General features: G+C 37.9%; 1 protein-coding gene across 5 annotated transcripts in view; it reads right to left on the bottom strand.

Moving 5' to 3' along the window:
* The window catches only part of celf1 (cugbp, Elav-like family member 1), a 131,858-nt gene that overhangs the window by 112,748 nt on the left and 923 nt on the right, over nt 1-18,187 (bottom strand). The gene's annotated exons all lie outside the window — the stretch shown is intronic.

Genomic DNA, 18,187 nt, shown 5'->3' with positions numbered 1-18,187 from the left:
TTAACTTTTTTAGTAAGCTGTAAGGAATAAGCCTGCCAAATTTCAGCCTTCTACCTACACGGGAAGTTGGAGAATTAGTGATGAGTCAGTGAGTGAGTGAGTCAGTGAGGGCTTTGCCTTTTATTAGTACTGTATAGATATGTATATAATATATATTAGGGGTAGGAGTCGATTAAAAAAATTAATCTAATTAGAGGCTTTGTAATTAATTAATCTTGATTCATCGCATGTAATCGCACACGTAAATTTGCCCCAAAGCGCAAATGTTTTTTAATTTAAAAGGGTTTTAGTGGGCGACAGAATCAAATAATAGACATGGACATGAATATTGTAAACTCAAGCCCTTTTAATTTCTGAAAAAAAAAAAAATGCATTTAAACTGTATTTCAATTGAAATCAGAATCATCATCCGTGGCTAAAATTGGGCAGACTTAAAAATAAAGTGGTATTCCAAGTACTTCAAGTACATGTTCAGAATGGTATTGTCTTTAAATAATAAGAAAAAAAGTTTTTCATCTTAAAAATATAAGGCAGAAAAATAAAAGTTAATTTGACCAGCTTCACCTTTAAACTCTGAGTAACCTTAGCCAAAATTATTTTGTACATTAGGCTAAAACAGTGTGATCATTGAACATTTTGTAATTAGATGTAATTAAAATTACTAACGGTCACAGAAGTCCAATGATCCCCAATAAGAGCCAAAAAGTCCACTTTCTGTAATGCATCTAATTTTGCTTGCTTTTCAGTGTCATAAAGCTGTTGAATTTTACTTGAAATAGTTTCTCGGCACGGCAGTTGAAAAGTTGGATGACCCGACGCTAACTGTAGCACATTTTCTAGCCCCCTATCTTCCAGCACTGTTAGTGGTCTACAGTCCAAAGCAATCCATTTTGCGAGAGAATTTGTAAGTTTGACCGATGTTGACTTACTAATTTTGGTCCTGAAGCTAGTAATTTCATCAGTTTTGGGCTGCCGACACCTTTTGTTGGTACTCAAACTCATACTGCTAGTGCTAACAGCATACACAGTTTCTGTGTTCGCTGTAACATGTTTTGCATTTAGATGGTACCGTAAGGTTGAAGCGCCTTGGTGTTATGCAAACTCCTTTTTGCACAGTTTGCACAAAACCACGCTTTTATCAAGGGTTCCGTCGGGTAGTCTTTTGAAATGAAATTTTCCTCCAATCAGTCCTAGCAACGCACTTTCTTCTGACTCTTATATTTTTGTAGCTCTGATGTGTGCATCAATGTAATCGGTGTACCAGGAAATCATGAATTGAGAGAAATTCCCCTTTGCTTGGAATGCAAAGTGTGATTAAATGCGTTATTTTTTAACGCGTTATGGAGCACATGCATCGAAGCTTCTCAGCTGTGCTTGTGCGAAGAAAAGGAAACATTTTAAAAATAACGTATCATGATTGTCAATGTCACCATTGTAGTGCCTGGAGGATTCAGAGTGTGGAGAAACTCTACAGACAGCGTGTGTATTAATTTGTCTGTGAGTAATTGGTGGCAGGGTGACAAAGTTGTTTCCGCACGACCGCGTTAGCTGCAGAGCTCAGCTCAGAGCGAAATGAGGTGAATGGGAGGGGAGAGGATGACGTCACTCCCCCACCTGCCTCAACTGTCAATCCCCCCACAAACACAGTGTCTCGGAATTTGCATAAGCACAGCCCTTCACCAGCAATTTTAACTTAGTTACAAAGTGATTAAAACTCTCGTTTATACCCTGCGTCCTCTCATCAAACTTGTATCCTGCATTAGTCGTGGGCATGACAAACGCCAGCGGCAGCCTGTCTATGAACTTAATTTAAACTTTAGGTTTACACCGTGCATTGTTTCCGAAGTAGCTGCTGTCATGAATATGGTTGTATATGTCACTTCTTATTGTTTCGCTGCCTTCTCAATTATTTAATGCATCTTTTCTTCAGCGCTTTTTGGAGCTCTTCCTGGTTTTCTACATACTGCGTTGACAGTCAGTTCACGTGATTACGTGGGAGGCGTGATGATGTCACACGAAACTACGCCCCACGGCTTTCAAGCTCAACTCCATTACAGTATATGGAGAAAAATAGGTTCCAGTTATGACCATTACTCGTAGAATTTCGAAATGAAACCTGCCCAACTTTTGTAAGGAAGCTGTAAGGAATAAGCCTGCCAAATTTCAGCCTTCTACCTACACGGGAAGTTGGAGAATTAGTGATGAGTCAGTGAGTGAGTCAGTCAGTCAGTGAGAGCTTTGCCTTTTATTAGTATAGACTAGCAGAATACCCGCGCTTCGCAGCGGAGAAGTAGTGTTTTAAAGAAGGTACGAAAACGAAAAGGAAAAATTTTAAAAATAACGTAACATGATTGTTAATGTAATTGTTTTGTCATTGATATGAGTGTTGTTCTCATATCTATCTATATATATCTATCTATATCTCTATTTATCTATCTATCTATCTATATATATAGCAAAATACCCGCGCTTGGCAGCGATGTCATGTGTTAAAGAAGTTATGAAAAAGAAAAGGAAACATTTTAAAAATAATGTAACATGATTGTCAAAGTAATTGTTTTGTGTATTTGGTGGCAGCATCACAAAGTTGTTTTCGGTAGCTGCATCAGAAAATGTACCACGACGTCTGACACGCCTCCTTTTTACTGTTTTCTCACAGCTTGGATTGCTGCTGTCATATATATACACACACATACACACATATATATATATAATACACATATATATATATATATACACATACATATCTTCATATCTACATATCTACACACACAAATTATATATATATATATATATATATATATATATATATATATATATATATATATATATATATATATATATATATATATATATATATATATATATATATATATACATGTATATATATATACATATATACATATATATATACATACACATATATACATATATACACATATATACATATATATATACATATATATATATATATACATATATATATATATATATATATATATATATATACACACACACACATACATACATATATATATATATATATATATATATATACACACACACACACACACACACATACATACATACATACATACATATACTTGTGTGTATGTTTTTATGTGTCTATATGTGTGTGTATAGCTTTGGTCACTGAGTGCAAGGGAAAAATAATGAAATATAGTCTATAAGTTATTAAACAGTAAAACATTAACGTTTTAAGAAGTACAGGTACATTGAGCACTACTGGAGTGGTTGGGTAAACTACATTTTAAAGACTGTGTAACAAAACAGGTAAGTAACTAACAGCAGCTAAAATGTATATGGATCATTTCTCGGTAGTAGATCCCTTTTGAAAGGCGCTACACGACGGCTGTGGTATAGAAATTACATTTTCTATGTGAGCGTTCAAATTTGTGCCTCTGGTAATGTGCCTTACCGGCAATTAAAGAAAATTATTTTGTGTCCTCTGCAGTGTTAAGAGAGAAAGGCTTTGGTTTGGGATAAAAGGAAAAAGGTGTAAAGAAAGGAAAGTTGCCTTTTCTTTTATATAGTATAGAGAGATGTGTTCGCTGGCGTTATGATCACCTTTTGGGGACAGTCGCGGTGGGTCTTGTGTAGACTGGTGAGACGTCCCCGCCATTAATCGGCTGTGATGGCACTGTCAGTCCTCCACTCGTATTCGTGTGTTCATAATCCGAGCTGAGGACCTGATAATCGTATACGTGCAAAAGAAAGTGTGAATCGCCTTAATATTATTTTGCCGTGGTGTAGAAAAGGGGTCCCGTGTTTGCACTTGTCTGGGCTATAGCGCAGGGGGAGGATGAAAAAAATTAAAAGTGCTCACTTTGACTTAAGGCAGAAGCGCAGTCAGCGTCTCAAAGGCCGGCACAGCTATGTGTGCGCTGGCTGCTCGACTTTTGCTGGGCAGGAGACCCCAGTTTTTGCAGACACGTTCATGATATCAAAAGTCTCAGCGCTCTTTGGAGGTAATTCATATATTATATATATAGCAAAATACCCCGCCGCAGCGAGAAGTAGTGTGTTAAAGAAGTAATGAAAAGAAAAGGAAACATTTTAATAATAACGTAACATGATTGACATTGTCATGAGTGTTGCTGTCATATATATTCCTGCCTAAATAAGTCACCTCGCCGCTCTTACTTTTTACCATTCATTTAATCATGGCTAGTGGCGGAAAAATTATAAAATGGAAGGAGGATGGCTTTACCAAAACAATTATTGATGGCTTAATCGATTATTCATAAAGCTTGAATTGGTGATCTGTTTTTCTGTGTTAACCTCATATTTTTTCATACTTCTTCTCAAACTAAGGTGGTGCGAGGGTAAAATGAATCGGATGCGCTGATCAATGTAATCGTGTACCAGGAAATCATGCATTGACAAAAGCTCCCTTTGCTTGTAATGCAAAGTGTGATTAAATGCATTATTTTTCAAGCGTTATGGAGCACATGCATGAAGCTTCTCAGCTGTGCTTGTGCTAAGAAAAGGAAAGATTTTAAAAATAGCGTAACACGATTGTCAATGTGACCTTTTGTAAGTAGTGCCTGGAGGATTCAGTGTGTTGAAACTCTAGAGACAGCGTGTGTATTAACTTGTGGATTTTTCTGTGAGTATTTGGTGGCAGTCTGACGAAATTGCTTCGGATGACGGCGTTAGCCGTGGAGCTCAGCTCAGAGTGAAATGAGGTGGGAGGGGAGATGATGACGTGACTCCCCCACCCGCCTTAACTGTCAATCCCCACAAACACAGTCTCTCGGAATTTGCATAAGCACACCCCTTCACCTACAATTTTAACTTAGTTACAAAGTGATCAAAACTCTCGCTTATATCCTCGGCCCTATCATTAAACTTGTATCCCGCATTACCTGTGGGCATGTGAAACGCCAGCGGTAGCCTGTCTATGAACTTAATTTAAAGTTTAGGTTTACACCTTGCTTTCTTTCCGAGGTAGCAGCACTCATGAATATGGTAGTATATGCCACTCGCTCGCTTCTTATTGTTTCGCTGCCTTCTCAATTATATAATGCATGTTTTCTTAAGCGCTTTTTGGAGGTCTTCCTGGTTTTCTACGTACTGCGTTGACAGTCAGTTCACGTGATTACGTGGGAGGCGTGATGATGTCACACGAAACTCCGCCCCCCACGTCTTTGCAGCTCAACTCCATTACAGTTAATGGAGAAAAATACCTTCCAGTTATGACCATTAGGCGTAGAATTTCGAAATGAAACCTGTCCAACTTTTGTAAGTAAGCTGTAAGGAATGAGCCTGCCAAATTTCAGCCTTCTACCTACACGGGAAGTTGGAGAATTAGTGATGAGTGAGTGAGTGAGTTAGTGAGTGAGTTAGTGAGTGAGTGAGGGCTTTGCCTTTTATTAGTATAGATTAATAATTAGATTTCCTTTTTTCCCCCCTTTAAGGTTGTGTTAAAAAAAAAAAAAAAAATGTAATACAGGTGGCCAGAATAATTTTTGATTTCAACTGTTTCAGGCATACATTGTTCTTCTCTCTCTCTTGTTAAATTAACCCTAGCCTGAATGAATCTATTAATTTTTTACATTTAAGATTTCTCATTTAAAGATTTACCAATGTTGTTTCTTGTCCTAGAGTGTATATAAACACAAGGAACTCCAGTTTCTGGATTACATCTTGCCTGATGAAAGGGCCTGAGTTGCCTCGAAAGCTTGCATATTGTAATCTTTTTAGTTAGCCAATAAAAGATGTCATTTTGCTTGGCTTTTCTCTACATTCATAACGGCTAACATGGTACAACACCCTAGTACTACTGTCTTTTAATATAATTGTAGGCTTAAATATATAAAATCAAACAATTACAATAACAGTACTTTTCTATCCAGCTATTGCTATCTTAAATGTGCAAAATATGCATATGAAAGGTCACATTCTGCAGCTGTATCACTATAAACTACAGTTCACTTTTTCCAAGTTAGAAACACACCAAAGGCTAACAAATATATGAATTTTGGCTTCTGGGCGCCATGTGATGGAAATGACACTGACCAGTATCTTCCCATTGGGGTTTTTAGTCATCGCTTGAATTTAAATGCCAGAACTGTACCAAGGTAATGGAGGTGACAGTTGGCAGGGCTAATATTTCCTCACCCAGGTTGACACAGAAAATACTGTACTCATGCTGTACTCAAAGGAAACTGGAAAGGTGGGCTATGTCTGTTAGGTTGAACAAAGAATCAAGACAAACAGATGTAGACTCTGAAGAACTGACTTGATACTAAATATTTAGAATTTATTTAAGAAATTCACTGAAATATTAAGAATCCATGCTGTACAGAGCACACTGAAGAAAATATACTGTATAAACATGACAGTATCAACTCAGCAACTCAGTGCTTTTATGGAAAATGCAATGCTAGATTATGGGTGGGGAACTTTTATTTGCTTAAAATGGGTGGGGAACTTTTATTTGCTTAAATCCAAATATGTGTTATCACAGGTTTAATTAGTGACTTGCAACATTTGTAAGCAGACAGCATCTTGGTAAGAAGCATATAGTTGAAGTTTTTACAAAAAAAAAAAAAAAAAGCTGCTTAGGCAACACTCCAACATCTTCAGGTAGCATACTCCTCTAGGGGACCATATTACTCAACTTGTACATTAAGGATCCTGCATAAAGCTGCCAGAGGAGACAAATGGCCAGGCTCATACAATATTAGTTTGAGTTCTAATTCATCAGTAACTTTACTACAACCCAGTCAGCTACAAAGAAAATGGACTACAAATTACGATAAGCAAGTCTACAATGACATGGAAAACATGAAATATTAATGGAGGAAATGGAAATGGAATAAACGCTTCAACCTTGTGAACTTGCAAAGATGTATCATCACTGCTGATTTTAGAAGAAAATTTCTGTTGCCAGCATTAGGATGCAAATAAACCTTGAACTGAGCTAAGCAAAAATGAAAACATAATAGGGTTTCAGCCTTCCAAAAGTAACTGAAAGAAGATATTGTCAATGTGATGAAACAACTTTATAAGCATGGCTAGAAACACCTTTTAAAGTGGCAGTGTAATTTTCTAAAATGTACCTAACTGCAAATGCAAGTGCCTGATCCTATGTCATAGCAAGACATTAACTTTTTGCTTAAAAAAAATCATACTTGTAGTGTATCAACCTGAGAAACTGGCTACAATGTTCATGAATTGTCCATTTTGGACAAACAGGCCTTCCTCAAAAGTAATGTTTTTTTGATCAAAGAAATGGGGCATAAAGGGAATACTCTTTTCCAGAATTTTCTGAACATTATGTTCTTAAAGAACACATGTAGCCACAATGTTCAAATTATCTTTCCAACTGTTACTCCCATTTTTAAGAATGTGTTTGTCTGATCTTTAAATAATACACTAAATAAAACAACTAAAATAAAAACTGTATTCTAACACAAAGTACTGTACATATACTGCTCCCTCCACAATGCATGGCACAAAGCCATATTATTCATTGAAGTAATCCCTATGCTCCACAGTTTAAAATTACAAATCAGAAAATTCAGACGTGATAAGTGCATAGTGTAGACTTTAATTTAAGGGTATTTGCATAAATGTCAGTCACACAATGTAGAAATTGCAACACTTTTTTTTAAATGTGGTCCTCCCATTTTAGGACACCATAATGTAAGGGTCAATTGCCAGTACATGTGGTTGTGATTACCCAAGTGTGTTTCATTGCTTTATTAGTGCAGGCATAAGATACCTAGGGTTGGATCTACCTACAGACTACCTTTGGAGTCTGTAGTTGCCATTTTTTTAATTTGAGGACAACAGCTGTGCCAATGAAAGTCAAAGAAGCCAATATGAGGCTGAAAAGCAAGAACGAAACCATTAGAGACTTTGGGAAAACCTTAGAATTACCAAAATCAACTGTCTTGAATATAATTTGGAAGAACAAATGCACTGGTTTGCTCAGTAATCGCAGAGGGACTTTGTAGGCAAAGGAAGACCTCCACTTCTGATGACAGAAGAATCTTTACTATAGTAAAAAAAGAAGCTCTAAACACCTGTCCAACGGATCAGAAACGGTCACTTAGGAGGAAGATGTGCATGTGTCAGAGGATACTATCCACTGAAGACTTCATGAACAGAAATACAGAGGTCACATTGCAAGATGCAAACTACTAGTTAGAAAACAAAAACCGGATAACCAGATTACAGTTTGTGAAAAAGTACTTCTTAGAGCCTGTGAAATTTTGGAAAAAATTCTTGCAGACAGACAAGGCACAAATTAACCTGTATCACACTGTTGGCAAGAGCAAAGTATGGAGATGAAAAGGAACTGCTCAAGATCTAAAGCATACCATCTCATCTGTTTAACATGGTGGTGGGAGTGTTATGACTTGGGCATGTATGGCCACCACAGATATTGACACACTTGTCTTCACTGATGTAACTGCTGACGGCAGTTACATAATGAATTCTGAAGTGCATAGAAACATCTTCTCTGCTTTAGTTCCAGTAAATGCCTCGAAACCCATTGGACGGAACTTCATTCTACAACAAGATAATTATTCCAAACAAACTGCTAAGGCAACACAGTAGTTTTTTAAAACTAAAAAATTGAACATTTTTGAATGGTCAAGCCAGTCACCCAATTGCAATCCGACTGAGCATGCCTTCTGCACTTTGAAGAGAAAACATGGAGACAAGCCCCCAAAGCAAGCAGAAGCTTAAGATGGCTGCATTAGAGGCTTAGAAGAGTAATACTAGAGAAGATCCTCAGCACCTGGTGATGTCTATGAATTCACAGACTTCAAGCAGTCATTGCATGCAAGGGATATGCAATGAAGTACTAAATATGACTGCTTTAATATACCTACCATTGCTATGTCCCAAACATTATGGTTCCATGAAATGGGGGACTGCGTATAAAAAATGTTGTCATTTGTCAATGTATTCATATACTCACAAATTAAAGTCATTAATGGGCACTTTAATTATATCTGAATTGTTTGATTTGTAATTTTAAATTGTGAAACAAAAGGGTAAATTAAGGAATAATATGTTGTCGCAAACATTGTGGAAGGCACTGTACATACAGGTAGTATAGAAGCATATTATTGTTAGACAAGCTCAGAAAATCAACTCAGATCCTGCAACGTTCTGTGCTCTGACCTCCCGCTCCCAAAAAACGAGCACTTCTCGATACTCAACATAGAGTAAATAATGTGCATTTCATAAGTATTATTGCATTTAACTAATCTTAATCAAGCCCTTAACACTAGAATGCCTTGTAAATTTCACATGCAACCTAGATATTTTTTAAGTTTATACATTATGCTTTTTTATGTAATTTTTATGTTTGTTGCATATTTACATGTCTAAAATGAAATCCCAAACTGAGAATAATAAAGTTATGTTATCGGTATCAACCACATTATGCATTTCATTCAACTGTATTCACACTGTTAAAATATATATTAAATCACTCATTCACCCATGACCAGTACTCTATTATGCCAGATGATCGGAAAGCTTCAGAAATGAAAGACAGATTAGCCCGCAGAGGATTTTTCAACCTTGACCCAATTTCCGATTTCAGTTATTTATTTTAGAGTGCTGTAAGTACGCAACAGTTTTTTGATTGTTATATTTCCTATATATTTACTTTCAGCAAGCCTACACAAATCAAAAGGTGGCAGGTCCTGCTGCATCAAGCAAGTGAAAAGAGTTTTTTTTTTGGAATTAAAAATGCAAGTGGTACAGAAAAACTCAGGACCTTCTGTCTTGGGCAGATCATTATCTACTGACAAGGTTAAACAGTACAAGGTTCATCAGTAAAAAACTTTTACACTAAAAGTGATGTTGTCAAACATCTTTTAAAAAGACACATGTATACTGTAAATGTGTTCTGGGCCAAATAAACATTTGACCTAAGTGCAACGCACATGTTCTAATAAGGCTGCTGTGTGAGAGTCTGACTCAACTGCAAATTCATCTCTTGATAGTGCATAGCAATAATATAATTTTAGCTTGTTTCACGAAACTACAGAGAACATTTTTCTTTCCGCAAACATTTTCCTTTCCAAGCATACTTATATGCATCCTATTTGCAGGGCAGCTCATTTTCAAATTTTTATTTATGAATTAACAGAGTTTATCAAAATCACTTAAATAATGATTTTTGGAAGACAAGTCTATGTCAAGACAATCATGTAACCTTTATCTTAAAGAACTGTTGAAACAGTATTTTAAATTTTGCATTTATGCTTTGCTACTTTGAGCAGCTCTTTAAAGCTGATCCTCCGGCTAGAACGTTGGATATCACTGGGTCCATGGTTCTTGAGGCTGATCTTCCAATTAACTGTGAACCACACAATCTCAATGAGATTGCACATGAGGCAAACCAGCTGAGGGTAGGAAGGCTGCAGGGATCTGTGGTATCCTGACTGGTGATAAGGCTGTCCTCCTGGCATTGCAACCAATCTTTGCTTCCATGTGGGAGACGGGTATAATCCCATCTCCCAAGAAAAACAGGACTTGATCGCCTGGATTTCGGCAACTACAGTGGGCTAACACTGCTCTCAGTGCCAGGTAAGGTCCTTCCTAGGGTCATCCTTAATGGGATCTGAAATCACTTGCTCATCTACCAGTGACTGGAGCAGTCTGGTTTTATGCCTAAGAGGTCTACCATTGACTACATCTTGGCACTGAGGGTTCTCCTGGAGCGCAAATGCGAATATCAGCAGAGTTTCTTTGCAGCCTTTTTTAATTTTCATAAAGCATTCGACACATTAATAAAGCTGCCCTGTGGGACATCCTGAGACTTCGCAGGATCCCCTCAAAATTACTGGATATCATGGCTGGCCTGAGCAATGGCACTGTGATTGATGTGCAGAGTGGAGACAGAACGTCTGCATTTTTCACCAGTTCATTCTGGAGTTCGTCAGGAGTGTGTTCTTGCTCCTACTCTGTTCAATACTTGCAAGGACTGGGTGTTGGGCAGGGCTGTGGGGTCTAGCGGTTGTGAAGAGAGATTCACTGATCTTGTAAACAATGTTGTAATCTTCGCAGAGTCAAAGGAGGCTCTGATCTGGGCTCTCGAAAGACTGACTAAGGAGTCTGAGTGTCTGGGCTTGTGAGTGTCCCGGATAAAAACCAAGATCCAGGGACCTCATGTATAAACGGTGCGTATGCAAAAAAACGTTGCATACCCGTTTCCATGCTCACATTGCGATGTATAAAAACTAAACTTGCCGTAAAGCCATGCACATTTTCATGCCAGCTCAATCCCTGGCGTACGCAAGTTCTCTGCTTGGTTTTGCAAACTGGCGGCGCCCAGCATCAAAGGAGTGCTACTGTTCCTGTGTGGTTTCAATTTGTTTTTTAGATTCACATCGCTGATGCGGCTTTATCAAATACACTGAAATTAACCACATCTATATATATAATTCACTAAGGCAAGACAATCATGGAAAGCATGCCGGAAGGGGCATGGATTCACTAAGCCACCGACAAGTGAGACACCTATGGCGCACGCAGGAAGGAGCCACGACCACCAACTCCAAGACCATTGGATAAGACGACAACTCGCAGGGCCACGCCCACCAACTCAGACGCGACGACACAGAAAAAATGGCATCATTTATATTCGTCTGTCGTAGAGGCCACATGCAGTGCAGGTCAGGTTAATGTCATGTGCATGTCATGCACCTCCGAGCTACGTTGATTGTTCATAGAGGCATGTTTCTCGCGGAGGCGAATCGCCATATGCAGCGTGTGAAACGGTTTGCGAGGGGTTTCCCATGGGATCCTTAAAACAATCCTTTACAACTAAGGTTAAAGCATAATGAAGTAAGCAGTCTTTAAAAACCAAGTTTTCGGTTACGATGCACGATGGCGTGCACCATAGCAAACTGTTTTACACGCTACATACTGCTATTCGCATCTGCGATAAACATGCGTCCTCTTAGATGCTCCTGCAGGAACACGTAAGACGTTTTCCTGTCCACCAACACTCCTTTTTCACCGGCCGGCATCTACCCTCGCTCTCTAGGCATTCACACTGCCTGCCCATCTGCCCGGACGCAAAAACTCACCGACCACCCAGTTAGTCCCTTTCGTCTGTGGTAAGAGTCCAAATGCACGTCTGAGCCACGCGGCGTTTGTTATGCTGCGGGTTCACTATTGTGTTGTATTTTGCTCTCTCCAGAGTTCCATCTTTTCATTCACTTACTGTTGTATTCTCACACCAACCCGTTTTAGACATCCGTGTCTTTCCAGAAGTGTTTAGCATTCAATAAATAATTATGCAGGAGATTGACCGTGTGTCTACCCAGCGCAGAGAGGCGTGGGTAAGCCGTTGAATCCCATTCGGGCTGCAAGCCGTGGAATTCCCACTAAATGTGACTCATACGCTCCCACTCATTACGTCCCTACCCTTTGTACTCACCCCCCTCCCACCTCGCTACTAACTTGGTCGGGTGTCTTGGTAGATTATAAATAGAAAGGCAGCCAAAACCGCACAGAGCAATGAAAAGTCTACGTCAGTCACAGGTACATCTGGACTGTGTAAAGACGACGACTCAAGTGACGAGTTGGAGATGGGCACATGAGCGGGCAGTGCATACTGAACGAGAAATCAGCAGACTAGCATGACGGACGGAGCTGAATGGAAGTCCTTCTCCTCTCCTCCTGTTCCACACTCCGCACCGTTCACCCCCATCCCTCCGTCTGGCAGAAGAAGGCGCGAGGACGGCCTGCCAGTTTTCAGTCACGGACGATTGTGTGTTGGTTCGTTCCGTGCATTGGTACAATGTTGCTTTTCTTGCTGATTTATTACATTACCGATTTTTCAAATGTTAATTTTCTCCCTGTGCTTAAAAATCATTTAAAAAACGGCCTGATTATGCGGTGTATAGTACGCCGCGGGTTGGCTAGTGCTATATACTAAGGGGACTCTTCTGTGCTGCTCTGCATCAATTTTATACAAAAAGTAAAATAGCAGCTGTTGGGAAATAAAGGGTAACTTCTGAAGTCTGCATAGAGCAGCTGCAGAGAGCAAGATGACACTCTCCGTTTCAAAACGGTTGGAAGGGTCTTTAAATTCTACACTGACTAAAATGCAGTACAGCCTGAAAGGAGGAGGGAGTTATGTAGTTGAGAAGATCTGCAGTTCAGAGCATATAGTGAATAGCCAAGAAAGCCTTTTATGGGACTGTGGACCCCACAGGCAGATACAGCAAGCTGAGGCCCATATGGCCTTCCCTCGTGCACCACCAAAGAGCCACACTTTGTTTAAAGACACTCATACTCTTTATTTTATCACCTCAAACATACACTGCTGTTATAGTATCAGAACACTGCTGATCTACAGAAAGCCCCATTGAGTGGATTACTCCCCTGACCACACCCTTGCCCAAATCAACAGACCTTTATATCAGATACACCTTTTTTCTAATGTGAGCCAATTCAGCAATCCAGGCCACCATCATTTTATTATTATTGTATTCATTACTGATGACTTTATCTAAGGCCATCTACAAGATAAGGATACATGATTGTTTACAGATGTACTTTATATTTATATAGTTGGAACACAGGCAATTGTTTAAGATCAAACTGTTCGAAACTGTACTGTACTGTGTTTAGTAGGCATTGGTGGCCGAATGAAAATCCAAGATCATCCGATTTTTCGGATTTTAACAGTTTTTAGCAGTAGCATGAATACAGCCCAGTTTATAAAGTAAATGTAGAAAACAGGAGGATTCAAACCTACAAATGGAATATAATTCATACCATAATAGCCCACATCATACCAAAATGATCAGCTGCTAATGCCATAACTTCAGATTCAATTTCTAATTAAACTGTTACTAATTATAAGATAACATTATAAAATGGGATTGTGACAAGGCTAACACTGGTGCAGAGAGGCTACATCTACTCTCTTGTAGCTCTGGGAACACAGAAATAATATCTGAGTTGGACTTTTATTTTATGTTGAACAGTTTTCCTGTGTCCTTGTAGGTTTTTTCCAGGTAATCCCTGGATTCCCTTCACGATCACAAAAATGTCATCTGTGTAAGTTTAACTGCCAAACCAAAATTAAACATACCGGTGACTGAGAGGCAGCCCTGTCTGAGTGGAGATTACATGATCGTAGTCTAAATTAGCCCGATATGAATGTGTGTATGCATGTGCACTTCAACAGACTAGGTTTCTATCCAGGGTAAATTCCTTCCTTGCAGCTGATACTTCAAGGATAGGATCTGGCCTTGTGACTAAGAACTAGATGACTGAAGAAGTATGTGTAGGAATGGGGGTACAGGTGCTCTTGTACCCTGTGATGGACTGGCATTCCATTGTGGGGTTGATTTTTTTCTTTCCAAAACTGTGTCTGGTCCCTTGCAATTTTGGAATGAAAAACATTTGCTTAGAAAACAGATAGGAATTAATAAAGGAAGTGGTATAAAGTACTGAGGTTTTGCTACCAAAAATATGGTATAGTGTTATTACTTTTCAGTTGTTAACAAATATTCTATTATTTACCAATTTTTCTGACAAAATTAGCTGAAATTCTTTGTGAACACAGCATGGTGCATATAAAAAAAAAACAAAAAACAGCTGGCTCTACTACAATTCTCTCTCTCTAATTGACTCTTCCTAAGTGGCTTTCCACTTAACAGCTATCGGAGTGGGTGTTAAGAGATCCAGAAAGAACATCAGTAGCTTTAAAATATCATTATAATAAAATACCAAAATAACCCAAATATTATTTTAAAACCTGGAAAACATATTTACTGCTGATTTACCCGTGTGCATATTAACATAAGCTTCAGCTGTGGCAAATAATGCCAGCCCCTTATCCTGTCAGATGTTAAAAGTTTGATTCTAAACACTTTACAACCTGTATATTATGCAACAGTTAGAGACAATGTTTCCAGTTTACTCTTCGCCTCTGATTCACTGTGCAACACAAAGTCATTAATTTTGCCGTATCCGAACTGTTAACATACAAAAAACATACATGTACACAGTTGTATTATGTCAGTATTTATAAGCAGGGCTATAAATAAAACAAAGAAATATGCCAGTCACACTTCATTTTCTAGTAAATAACTGTTATGCTTGTAATTAAACCAATACTTTATTAAAGTATTAACCATTACTTTGTTTTTCCTTTCTTAAAACAGATATTTGAAACTGTCTAACAAAACCTTTTACTCTTCATAAAAGTTCATGAATGATAGGTTTTTATGCCCCAATTATTTAAACGTTTCTACTTTTCCTCCCACCGCCAGAATTAAAAGAAGGAGAAGACCCAAAAGCAACTGACAGCTTTGGTATTGCATTCTTTTCTTCAACTCAACCTCTTCAGTCCTCAAGTAAACGTTCTGCACTTAATGAGCATAACTTTTCTCACACATCACTGCCTCATTGCCGGACCAGCCATCTGATAATACACTCTTAATTCAGCCATGGGAATTTAGTATGTACATTATTATGGACAACATGGAGATTATAAACATGACATCAAAGATTAAAAAATAAGTGCATGAAGGACTACTGTACATTTTGTTTTGGCACAATAATTATCATATCTACCAATTAGAGAAAGATTAGGGTTACTAAAAGTTTGGAGGGCCACAAAGAATAACTGTAAGGTATAATGAAAATCTATCAATATAGTAAGGGCTCCAAAAAGTAATCATCATAATAAATAATCGATTATTATAAACATTGGCAATGAACCTTTCCATCGATAAGCTAATTATGTCACTAGGCTGAGCACGTTGTGCTGTGCAATTGCATCACTACTTCATTCAGTTGTGAAAGTAAGCAAGTGCCAGAAAAGACCGTGCAACCCAAGACTTCCAGAGTTCAGGAGCACTTTATTTAGAATAAAGAAAAAAAGTTATCAGCTGCAAAATGTGTAGGTCTGACCTTGTATGACACGAGAACACAATGGGGATGCAAAAACATTTGAACAGGAAACATACTGAAACAGTCTCTGTGGAGGAAGAAGACTTGCCGTTACCCCAATAAGTTTAATGTTACTTCAGTGTCATATGATACTGATATATGAATGCAAGGTTTGCTAGGCTAGGCATAATGACACAACTTTCAGCTTGAAATGAGGAACAATTCAAGTCATTGTAAATGATGTAAATGAGTTAAAATAAACTCGGCATATTACATAGCAAAGAAAGAATTGTGTTTCAAACAAATTAAATGATAAATTCATGATGGTGCAACAGATTCTTCTACAGTGGAATATTGCAGTGGTCAGATATTTGCAAGATGCTTTGCCAATAAACCATCTCTTTCACTGAAAATGGAAAAAAAAGTTATAACTTAAATTACATGTTTAATATTGAAGTTCTGGTTTAATGCAACTCTGCATACATAAGCCAAATTGAAAGTTTAGTTGATTCTGTTGCGTTTTTAAGAAAATTGTGTTTTTATTGCGCAACCAGAGCTGGAAAAGCTGCAAAGTGTTTTATTTCTATTTATTTTCAATGTATTATATAAATGTTGTATAGAAATCTAGATTTTTTAAATATCTACAAATAGTTCATTTAAAAAAAATATGTATTTCTAAAAATTTTATACAAACCTGTTTATTTGGTGAAAAAATCTATTTAGTTTACTTTGTGTTAAAGTTTGAATAGAGTAAAAATAAAATTTACAGGCAACCAATTCATTAATTTACAGAAAACCTCACCAGATTACTCGATTATCAAAATAATTGTAAGTTGCAGCCCTACAATATATGCCAAAATATATAAAAGTACATCCATCCATCCATCCTTAATTGGATTAATAGGGTGAGAACACTGGATTACGTGGTGAGGTTTAGGGAAGAGCTTAAACTGGTAGCATCGGACATAAGATGGGAACAAGGTATGAACTGGGCACTAGTCCACCTGTGGGGCACTCACATGTACATAACCAGACCTGATCACACTGGGCAAATTTGCAGTTATAAGTCACCTTAATCTGGAGAGTTTTGGGAAGAACACCAGAGAAACAAAAGAACACCTATGCAGAGACACAGGACCAACACTCACACTTTAGAAGGTGACCAAGTTGGAATGTGGCCCAGTCTGCTGGAGCTGTTGGGTAGAGGCAATAAAGCAATGTGCCACTAATTTTCAGTTTATGTCTCCATTTCTTGGTGAGATTTGCCACAGCAAAATGAACCCCTTACAGGGCCGGCCATCTTTTCCTCAGCCACATTTCTAGATCTCTGAAAAGTACTGGTAGATACCCCAAGCAAGTCGTTTAAGAGGTATGATCCTCCCAGTGCACCCAAGATATGCCCCTGCATCTTGTCTCAGAAGACTATACCTGAAAGTGTCCGAGGGACATTCTAACTATATGTCCAATTTATTTTAACTGGCTCCTCTTATTCTGGGGGGAACATCAGATCTAGTTTGGAGGTCATCCTATACTGCTGAACTCCTCAACTTATCACATTGTGTGAGCAAAGAAACTTTGCACATGGAACTTATTTTGGCTATTAATGGAACAAAACCAGTGTCACTTACAATAACTCACTTTTATTGAATGACTAATGATTCACTAATGTCAAATTTAAAGTCATTTACATGTCTACTTTGCACTCTTTACAGTATATATAACACAGATAATTACATAATCAAGAACATAAGATTGTTCTGCAGTTTATTTCCTATTGACCAAATAAACAAGTCAAAACTCTGATCGTAAATCTAGGTTCTGCAAGTAATAAATGACAACTAAGCTTTCAAATACTAGTGTTATAAAACGAAGAAATGTCCTTATTTGCAACACCCTCTTTAGGGATTATGCTCAACTACATACCATGCATGACTCTGCAACCACGTCCAATGTACTGTACTAAATGTCCCATATTTGATGAGATAGAAACCAAAAAGTACTGTAAAGTGCCACAAGAAACAATGAAAAACTGGGAAATTTTAAATTAGAATAAAATTTGCAAGGGACAAGCATAATACTTAGCAATCAAACGTAAGCTTGATCGCCAAAACTGCAATGTGCATTGGTAAACTAAGATATAAGACTGAAATGATGTGAACCTGCCACATTTCTAATTGGCAAGAGGATGCTGAAATTCTATATATTTACTGTACAAGGCAGAAAGATGCCCAAGTGCAAACATACAAAATGGAGATCTAGCTGTACTCAA

The sequence above is a fragment of the Polypterus senegalus genome, chromosome 1 (assembly GCF_016835505.1).
Source record: "Polypterus senegalus isolate Bchr_013 chromosome 1, ASM1683550v1, whole genome shotgun sequence".
Taxonomy (NCBI): Eukaryota; Metazoa; Chordata; class Cladistia; order Polypteriformes; family Polypteridae; genus Polypterus; species Polypterus senegalus.
Note: the sequence above shows the minus strand (reverse complement) of the source record. Positions and strands in the feature narration are given on the sequence as shown.